The following is a 10,809-nucleotide window of genomic DNA, read 5'->3' as shown; positions in this document are numbered from 1 at the left end:
ACTGTTGGCACTGGCATGCATTAACGGTGCCAGCGGGGCTAGGTACAGCCTTAAAGACCATATAAATATAAATAAACTTTTCCTTCAATGACAATATAAGACTTCCATAGCTGTGCACTTAAGAGGTAACTTCTTTCTACTCAACCTGTCATGAGCTGCTGTAGAACTGAACGTAGAGACCTGGAAGGACATTTTAAATGTTCAGAGCCAGTGTTCATCATATTATTCAGAACCATACAATAAAGTACAAGACATAATTTATTAGAAGCATAATAAGTTCCTGGAATATAAGTGAAGCTTCCATGCTGAATAAAAGCATAAACCAATGATTGCCATTTCAACATAAATTCTGGGAAATTACATGGTAAAAATTGGAAATTACACACCCTAATTTTTGAATTACCAGTAGAAACTGGTCATTATTTTACATATATCGATCCATATAAATGTTAATCTGTATGTTATGTGAAGGTACACTGTAAGTAGCAGGTAAACTCCCCTTTAAAACGTAGAGAAGATTCATTGTAAGTGTCAGGAAAGTACATGAACACAAAACACGGGATGGTAAGTAATTTAGATGTATTGAGGTTATGAGAAGGTACACTGTTAATATCAGGTAAATACACTTTAAAATGCTAGACAATGCATTGTAAGTGTCAAGGACGTCCAAGTAAAAACTCAGGCTGGAATATTAAACTTATTGCTGTGTAAGGACGTTTTGGCAAAGGACACTATAAAGTGACCTGTAAGAGACGGGTAAGTACGTGTTAAGACGTTGGCTATATTATAAAGTGTTACCCTTCATACAAAACTATACAATAAATCATAAAATAATAGATTTTGTCAGCGCACAGCAGGTAGTGTCACAGTCACACAGCTCCAGGGACCTGGAGGTTTTGGGTTTCAATCCCGCTCCGGGTGACTGTCTGTGAGGAGTTTGGTGTGTTCTCCCCGTGTCTGCGCGGGTTTCCTCTGGGTGCTCCGGTTTCCACCCATGGTCCTAAAACACACGTTGGTGTGGATTGGTGAGTCAAAAGTGTGTGTTGCCCTGTGAAGGACATGTGCCCCCTCTAGGGTGTATTCCCACCTTGTGCCCAAAGATTCCAGGAAGGCTCTGGACCCACCACAACCCTGAACATGCCACGCCTGGAAAAAAAACCTTCTGGGGTAAAAAAAGGGAGAGTTTGGTGTGAGGAATTGGGCTGAAATTTTATGTACAGCTACATTTTCTAGGATCACAATGTATCTCATATTTTGTTGTGACAATGGTGTTTGTAGGTTTTTTTTTCTTTTCTTATACTCACCTTCCTGTCCATCATAGCCATGTGATCAATTGAGATGCCTTGAGAGGGCAAAGGGACATCATGTTAAATTTCTGTGTCGAATGTAGAGAAGTGGGTTTAGTAGTTTGCAAAACACTGATTCAATGATATATAAAAAAAGACCAGTTCTATCACAAAGTCAGTGTACAGTCTGTGTGTGTGTATGTGTTTGTGTGTGTGTGTGTGTGTGTGTGTGTGTGTGTGTGTGTGTGTGTATATGTATACCCTGCAAGAGTATGACCCCTTGCCTGAGGGCTCAGTAGGCTCTATATAAGGAGTGCTCGGATGTAAGTGTGTGTATGTGAGCCGCGCGTGCTGCCTCTCTCACCGCCTCACTGAGCAGTGGCTAATGAAGCGAGCAGTGTGTGTCTGCCAGGCAGACTGGACCTTGTGTTCCTACGCAACCATGAGCCATAGGGAGGTGGTGAGGCGGTGAAACAGGGGCTACCTTTCTCACCCTGCACACACACACATACATACATAAAACCCACACACTACACAATCACCTTCTGCTCTTCCCTCTGGGGCTTGTTTTTTCTCAGTTCCTTTTGTTCTTGGCCTTATTTTCTCTAGTAATGTATCTCGTTCCTCTTTTTCTCCTTCCTACCATTTACCCATCCTTGCTACCAATCCTTTATACATTAAGCTGTCGTCTGTTCAAATGCCCAAATGTTCTACCCATACTAAATGTTTTACTGATAAATAATCATTTCCATTGTCCTGCTTCTTACTAATTGGGGCCAAAAATGTGATTTTCTTTACTAAGTGTTTCCAGCATTCAATTTAATCTATTATATAATTATGCAGCCTAATACCGCAGGTCCCCATAGGCTAAGGTGTCGTTTTCCTTCTATCCACTTCTGCCCACTTCAAACAAAGCTCCTCAGGGGCAGCATATGTGTACCTCATCCTCAAATACTCTGTATCTCTGATGCTGTGAGGATGAAAGTGTGATGTAACAGCCCATTTCTGTCCTTTTGCTTGCTCAGCTAAAGGCCTCCTGGGATATCCCAGGGTAAGAACATTTACATGTAAAAAGAAGGGTTGGTGTGCTATTTTTGTGTTGTGGTTGAATGAGTTATAATGATTACAGTTCTGTTTTAGTGTTTAAACACACTGATTTTTGTTCTAAACATACAGTTAGGTTATTTTCCACCACATATTTTGAAGACAATAATAAAAACAACAATAAACGTAATATAATATAAAAAATTTTATTATGCTGTCTACTATTTTATTGTTGGTTTATATTCCTACTAGCAAGAGTATTGTTATGAATGATTATTATTATGCTTAAAATCATTTCCACACATTTCCACAACAATAATAAAAAGAACAATGATTCTAACTACAGTACAAATCAGTAATAATACTTATCATGGGAGTAGGGAGGAAGTAACAACAAAAAATGAAACTATAATTCTATAATATTTATAATAACAATAAGGATAATAGCTGAGACACAAGCTGTCACAGAAGTCATGACCAAGTGACGTGCCAAAATGCAGCCAATACACCATGCAATACACTTTTTCACGCAGCCGATCGGGTGGACAGCCCGGAAAGTCAACAAGTGCTGTTCTATTCTTAGTTCATTGCTGAAGCTGGGCTCCTCTCTCTGTCCCTCTCTTCCCAGGCGTGGCTGAGGAAGGTGCAGACTGTCCAGTGCCAGCTCCTGCAGTGCTGGATCACACCATGTCCAGCTGCGAGGGCCGGTGCGGCACGCTGGCCATCTGTCTCTTCTGAGCTGCAGTGGCCAGCACAGGCCTCAAGCCCAGCAGTGTGGGGCCAGTCAAACTGGGCGCAGTGGACGGCAGTAGGTGCCTTTGTGTGGGAGGGTAGGTGCCTTTGTGTGGCCCTTAGAGCTGTTTTCTCCTTCTCCTAGCAACGTCCCCCCCTCTTCCATAGTTTTGGGGGTAGCAGTGGTCTTTATGGTAGGCCGGTATGGCCCCTCACACTCTCTTTCTCTTTCACTGTTCCATTTATTGTAATGAGCCATCTGCCATTCTCTGATGCTGTCTGTATGTGTATGCATGTGTATGTTCAAATAAACTCTGGAACATGAAGATGTGTGATTGCTGTGTCTGTTTTCTGGAGATGATATGGGATCATGAGTGTCATGCATAAGCATTTATAAAGAATATGGGTAAAAGATTAAAAGATGGAACAGCACCTGAGAAAGATTCAAACTTGCTTCTAAATGCTTTAATATACATAGTGACATGGTTTTTCAGTTATGGAACCTAGGCTTTTGGGATGTGTCTTCAAAATCAGGGTTCATGTTTTCATATAAGACTCATTTGTTTAATTCTTGTTTTGCAGGATGCTGTTTTACTGTCCAAATGATTCAGGCTCATATGTTGGGCCCTTTTAAAGGCAAATTTTACCTTAGTCCTATACACTTTTTATAAACTTTTGCTGCTCTCAAATCTGTTTGTGTGCTGGAGACCTGATTAATGTACTTTACGAAGCCCCAGTGTCAGTAAACAAAAAACCATGTTACTCAGTCAGAAATGCTAGGCTTCCTTGCTTTCTGCTCACAGCAGGGAAACAGCAAAGAGCCCTCCAAACATTAAAAATCATGAGGATATTGCTTTATTCTTTTTCCATACGTGGGTAATATTCACTCATTTTTACGGTTACGATTATTTTGGTAGAAACTCACTCTAAATTCAGGAGAACCAAACTGCATGACAGTATACAGTGAGCAAAATTCCAACAAAACTAAACAACTCAAATTACAAATGGGTTTCTGTGGTAATTCAAACAGTGAATAAAAACTTACAGACAACTTTAACATCAGCCACATACAAACAGCAGTCATTTTTCTCCTCAAACATGCCATTCTACCTTAAAAGATGCAGAGCTTCTGAAAATAAAGAAACCTGTGAGAACTGCAGTTCCCCACAATCATAGATGTTGCCTTTAATAGGTTTAGAAGCTTGTTTATACTTCAGTCAGTTGGGATACTTAATTAAATGAGCTAACTGTTTAGATTTGAACATATGTATATGGTTTTGTATCAAGGAAGTCTTTAGCCTGTGTTTTTGTAATAAAACAGAAAATGATGATTTGCAAATCCTTTTCAAACTATATTCAATTGAATACACTACAAAGACAAGATATATAATGTTCAAATGGAACTTTATTGTTTCTTTTGCAAATATTTTTTGAGACGTGCAACATGTTCCAAAATAGTTGGGATGGGGAATGTTTACTATGTTACATCACATTTCCTTTTAACAACACTCAATAAGCGTCTGGAAACAGAGGACACTAATTTCTGAAGCTTTGTAGGTGGAATACTTTCCCATTCTTGCTTCATGCACAACTTCAGATGCTTAACAGTCTGAGGTCCCCGTTGTTGTATTTTGCACTTTATAACGCGCCACACATTTTCAATGGGTCACAGGTCTGGACTGCAGGCAGGCCAGTCTAGTACTCACACTTTTTACTACAAAGCCATGCTGTTGTAAAATGTGTATAATGTGACTTGGCACTGTCTTGCTGAAATAAGCAGGGATAACCCTGAAAAAGACGTTGCTTGGATGGCAGCATATGTTGCTCCAAAACCTGTATGTACTTTTTAGCATTAATGGTGCCTTCGCAGATGTGCAAGTTACCCATATCATGGGCACTTACACACCTCCATGCCATCAGAGATGCTGGCTTTTGAACCGCATTGATAAAAATCTGAATAGTAATTTTCTTCTTTGGTCCGGAGGACACGAGGTCCATGATTTCCAAGAGCAATTTGAAATGTGAACTCCTCAGAACATGGGACACTTTTCCACTTTGTATCAGTCCATCTCAGATGAGCTCGGGCCCAGAGAAGCCTGTGGCATGGCTGGGTGTTGTTGATATATGGCTTTCGCTTTGCGAAGAGTTTTAACTTGCACTTGTAGATGGAGCGATGAACTGTGTTCACTGACAATGGTTTTCTGAAGTGTTCCTGAGCACATGTGGTAATATCCATTACAGAATGATGATGGTTTTTGGCCTTGCTGAGCACTTCGGGGATGCTCCCCTTATACCCAGTTATGACACTCACCTCTTTCCAATTAATCTGTTCCAAACAGGTGTTTTTTGAGCATTCCTTAACTTTACCAGTCTTTACCAGTTCTTTTGGAACATGTTGCAGGCCTCAAATTCAAAATAAGTGAATATTTGCAAAAAAAAAAAAACAAAAAAAAAAAACAAAACAATGAAGTTAATCAGTTTGAACAGTAAATATCTTGTCTTTGTAGTGTATTCAGTTGAATATAGCTTAAAAAGGATTTGCAAATCATCGTATTCTGTTTTTATTTATGTTTTACACAATGTCCCAAATTCATTGGAATTGGGGTTGTACATAAATTCAGTTGTGATTATTTTTCTTATATTGTTTCTAATTTAAAAGGCATTCAGGGCTGAAACTCAAATATTCATAGGCAAGTCAAAGGCATTGTCGGCCTAATAGGCAAATATAAGTAAATACACTGGTTTCTGGGGCATAACAGAAACAGTTTATTCAAAACAAGCAGAGTTTTTTAATGCATGGACTGCACAGACTGAAGAGATAATAGAACAGTTTGAAATTTTAACAATGTTTACATGCTACATTAAAATTACAATATATTTTTTTTCTAATTGAGAAAATTTGTACTTGTTAGTGAACATGCTTTTGTCACGGCAGCGCAGGGAGGACGAGGAGACAGACGTAAATGCAAGGTAATTTTATTAAACACAGACAGAATCAAAATAAACATGGGTAGATACACGGAAACTAGACAAGACTAAGCTATGAATTAACCAAAGACAGAAAGGAGACAGCCAATAACTGGGGGTAGACATGTGAGTCACACAAAAAAGGAGTAACACATCTACCCACACAAAACCAGACAAGGGAGCACTGAAGCAAAGGGACTATATAGGAACAAGGCAAACAAGGAACACCTGAAGACAATGATTCGACAGAGGCAGGACTAAGGTGGGGCTAGGGCGGAGACAGGAACAACAACAAAACAAAGCCATGTGCTGAGAAAACAGACCAGACGGGACGAGGGCGTGACAGCTTTGGACTACTTAATTTTCATAATTTCCTATTTGTGAGGGTTCAAAATCCATACTTTTTGAAAAGTGTTGTGTATTTTTCTCCATTTAATATTATATCCCAAAGATACAAAATACAAAAAGGAGAGATCTCATTAATCTCTCTGAATTTTCAAATGACCTAGCTGTCAGGAGCGAGGGGGCGGACTGACGGAGTGGACACACACGCTAAAGCACAGAAACTTTAATTACAAAAAATAACAAACAAAGATACTTTAACAGAAAGACAAGAAACGGGGGTCCAAGCAGGCTAAACGGGACACGGGGAGCTAAACCGGGCAAACGGGACAGACAGACTAAAGAACGAAACGACAGAGGAAATACAACGACAACGTGGAAAACTATAACGGATTAAACTTGCGGAGACAGACAGAAACTTGATAACACGACTGACTTGACATGATACAAAGAACGACTTGCAGAAACAGACAGACTTGAAACTATAAAAAACTTGACATGACAAAGTACAAAGAACGAATGACCAACAAACAGGAAGTGCAGGAAGGGGACTTAAATACAAAACACAGACGAGACGCACCTGAGACAGATAACAAGGGGGCAGGGTAACAAATGACACAGACGAGGAGGCGGAACAAAGGCGGGACTAGAACATAAACAAACATAGCCATGTGCTAAAAGAGCACATGGCCGGGGGAAAACAGACTTGACGAGACGAGGGCGTGACAGATGCCCCCCCCGAATGCGCAACTCCCGGGGCGCGTACTCCTAAACCCCCCAGGAGCTGGCACAGGAGAGGGCACGGAAAACAAGACAAACTAGGACAAGACAGGAACAGACATAGGAACTGGGGACATGACAGGAACGGATATATGAGAAGGGACAGGGGACATGACAGAGGACTGACAAAGGGGGGCAACAGGAGACTGAACAAGAAACTGGAACAGACTGGACAGGACAGGAGTGGACACATGAGACTTGACAAGAGACTGGGGTTGCACATTAGACAGAAACTGTGACAAGAATGGAGACTGAACAGTTTTGGGGACAGAAGACTGGACATGGCCAGGTGACAGGACTGGAGACAAGACAGATGACTGAACACTGGACGGATATGGGGACTGGACATGAGGCAGGACAGGTGACAGGACTGGGTGCTGGGACTGTACAGGAGCAAGGACTGGTGATGAAACAGGATACATAATTGAGGACAGGACAGAAACAGAGACAGAAGATTGGACAGGGGTATGTGACTGGACAGAGGCTGGGTGCTGGGACTGGACAAAAGACCGGACAGAGGGTTGAAAAGGGGCCTGGACAGAACTAACAGGTGACTGGACAGGACTAGGCAGGGGAACAGGGACCAGAACATTGACGGGAACAGACACAAACACAGTGACAGGGACTGGGACAGAGACAAAGGCAGACATAGGTACTGGGATGAGGACAGAGACAGGGACCAGGACAGGGACAGACAAGGGAACCAAAATAACATGGGGGTGCCCAGGACTGGCAAATGTCTGTGGGGAAGTCTGATGAACCAGCCTGGGTACAGTTCTGGGGATCGGCCCCGAAGTCCTTGGGGCCGTCCCACGGACACGACCAGGAGCGGCCAGGGCCACAGTCACGGATGCCGAAACGGCCGAAGCCAAAGTCACGGGTGCAGAGGCGGCCGGGGCCGCCATAGTCACGGGTGCAGAGGCGGCCGGGGCCGCCATAGTCACGGGTGCAGAGGCGGCCAGGGCCGCCATCACGGGGACAGGAGCGGCTGAGGGAGCCGCCGTCACGGGGACAGGAGGCCCTGCGGCGACATCCACGGAGACAGGGAGCCCTGCGGCGACGTCCATGGAGACAGGGAGCCCTGCGGCGACGTCCACGGAGGCAGGGGACCGTGCCGCTCGCCAGGCACGTGCTGGTGCTGTAGAGGGTTTAGGGGGTTTCACGGGTGCACCCATCAGATCCCTCAGAGGTGCGCCCCTGTTAGCCCCACCTCCGTTGTCCTGAGGTTTGAGGCTAACAGCCCCTACCCTTAACCCCCACCCAAAAATTTCCCCGGACCTGAGGGGGTAATCCACCATCGAGGGGGTGCCTCCAGCACGTTTCTTTCGCCGACTCTTTCGACTCCCGCTGGTGCAATTACTCGATTCACGAGTCGACTCCTCCGGTATGGGACTCGGAACAGCGCCAGGCAGGAGCTGGAGCCAGCGACTCCATTCCGAGGCCGTTTTCAAAACCTCCCCCACAGGATCTTTGGGGCCTGTACGGAATGGAGTCCGGCGAACAGCACACCTTGCAAAAAGATAGTCTGTATTATCTGCGTTCTTATATTGATCATTCATTCTGTCAGGACTCGCGGAGGTGCAATCACTCGATTCACGAGTTGACTTTTCCGGTAGGGGATACGGAACCGCGCCGGGCCTAAGCTGGAGTCGGTTATTCCACTCCAAAGCCCTGTCATACAGACTCTTAGTGCTAGCTGCGTCCATATATCGGTTGGTCATTCTGTCAGGAGCGAGGGGGCAGACTGACGGAGCGGACGCACACGCTAAAGCACAGAAACTTTAATTACAAAAAATAACAAACAAAGATACTTTAACAGAAAGACAAGAAACGGGGATCCAAGTAGGCTAAACGGGACACGGGGAGCTAAACCGGGCAAACGGGACAGACAGACTAAAGAACGAAACGACAGAGGAAATACAACGACAATGTGGAAAACAATAACGGATTAAACTTGCGGAGACAGACAGACAAACTTGATAACACGACTGACTTGACATGATACAAAGAACGACTTACAGAGACAGACAGACTTGAAACTATAACCAACTTGACATGACAAAGTACAAAGAACGAATGACCAACAAACAGGAATTGCAGGAAGGGGACTTAAATACAAAACACAGACGAGACGCACCTGAGACAGATAACAAGGGGGCAGGGTAACAAATGACACAGACGAGGAGGCGGAACAAAGGTGGGACTAGAACATAAACAAACATAGCCATGTGCTAAAAGAGCACATGGCCGGGGGAAAACAGACTTGACGAGACGAGGGCACTAGCAAATTTAGTACATGTCTCCTGCTTCTCAAATATGTCTCCTGAGATAAAGACCTCAGTAATCTCACGTGTCTACTCATGCATTTTACTGGGGGCCTTAGTAAAGTCACAAACAATGCTCAGATTTGCCAGATGAACTAAACCCTACACTTGTTTATCTAGTACCTTAAGAAGTATGGCATGTGTTTCCAATGGGCAGCACAGTGGCGCAGCAGGTAGTGTTGCAGTCACACAGCTCCTGGAGGTTGTGGGTTTGAGTCCTGCTGCAGGTGGTTGTGAGGAGTTTGGTGTGTTCTACCCGTGTCCACATGGGTTTCCTCCGTGTGCTAAAGTTTCCTCCCATGGTCCAAAAACACACATTGGTAGGTGGATTGGCGACTCAAAAAATGGCCGTGAGTGTGTTGCCCTGTGAAGAACTTGTGCTTCCTCTTGGGTGTGTTCCCACCCTGAATTGGATAAGCGGTTTCAGACAATGAATGAATGTATTTCCAATGAACAGCAGCCATTTATTTTACTTTATTTTCTTACCAGGGAAGCCATTAATAAAACAACCCACACCTTCATCTTTCTAATATATGTTAACAACCACATTTAGAAATTGCTATATATGATTAGGCTTCTTTTTATACAGTAAATACTCACATAAAGTGTAAACAGCTGAGTGCTAGACAGTAATATGAATGCACCACCAGCCTGCAGGCACTCCAGTTCAACCAGCCCAATAGTTGCCCTTGGATACCGGATTTATCAGCAAGTTGGTTTTCATGTTGAAAAGCTTGCTGTAGCTGAATGCCCAGCTTATTAGACATTCACCATGCTGCTGAAAAAAAGTGTGGAGCATAAAGTATGTACTGAAAGATTTCTGTAAACTTTTAAATGTCTAGTGATACAACCTCTAATGATAATATCAGCTGGACAAACCGAACCACAGTATACAATTACTCAAGACACACTTTTATTTAACGTGCCAAATCCAGCCAGCAGCTTTTGTTTGTCAAACCAGCCCCAAATGTTGCTTCACCCAAGAGGTCAAGCAACACTGACTTACAGCTGTAGAGCTAGTGAGAGTGTGACTATAGAAAAGATGATCCTCTCAAACCAAATGTGAAATTAAATATTATGCCACTGTAGACACGTTCCATCCTGAGAGATACTTTGCATTAAGAAAGCTAATAATGCCACTGGAAAACTGAGAAAGAAAGCAAATTGCCAGGGAGAACAGTGGCTAATGAAGTCTGTATTAGTTTATGCAGGCTACACCAAGCAGATAGATAAGCATCTGCAGGGCATGTGAGTTTTACATGATACTGTTGTCATGGCAGCGGCCTAGATCACACCATGGTGACAGTGGTGTGGGAAAGAGTGTGGCGATCAGG

Source organism: Hoplias malabaricus, chromosome 8 (assembly GCF_029633855.1).
Source record: "Hoplias malabaricus isolate fHopMal1 chromosome 8, fHopMal1.hap1, whole genome shotgun sequence".
NCBI classification, from domain to species: domain Eukaryota; kingdom Metazoa; phylum Chordata; class Actinopteri; order Characiformes; family Erythrinidae; genus Hoplias; species Hoplias malabaricus.
This window is presented reverse-complemented; position numbering follows the sequence as displayed.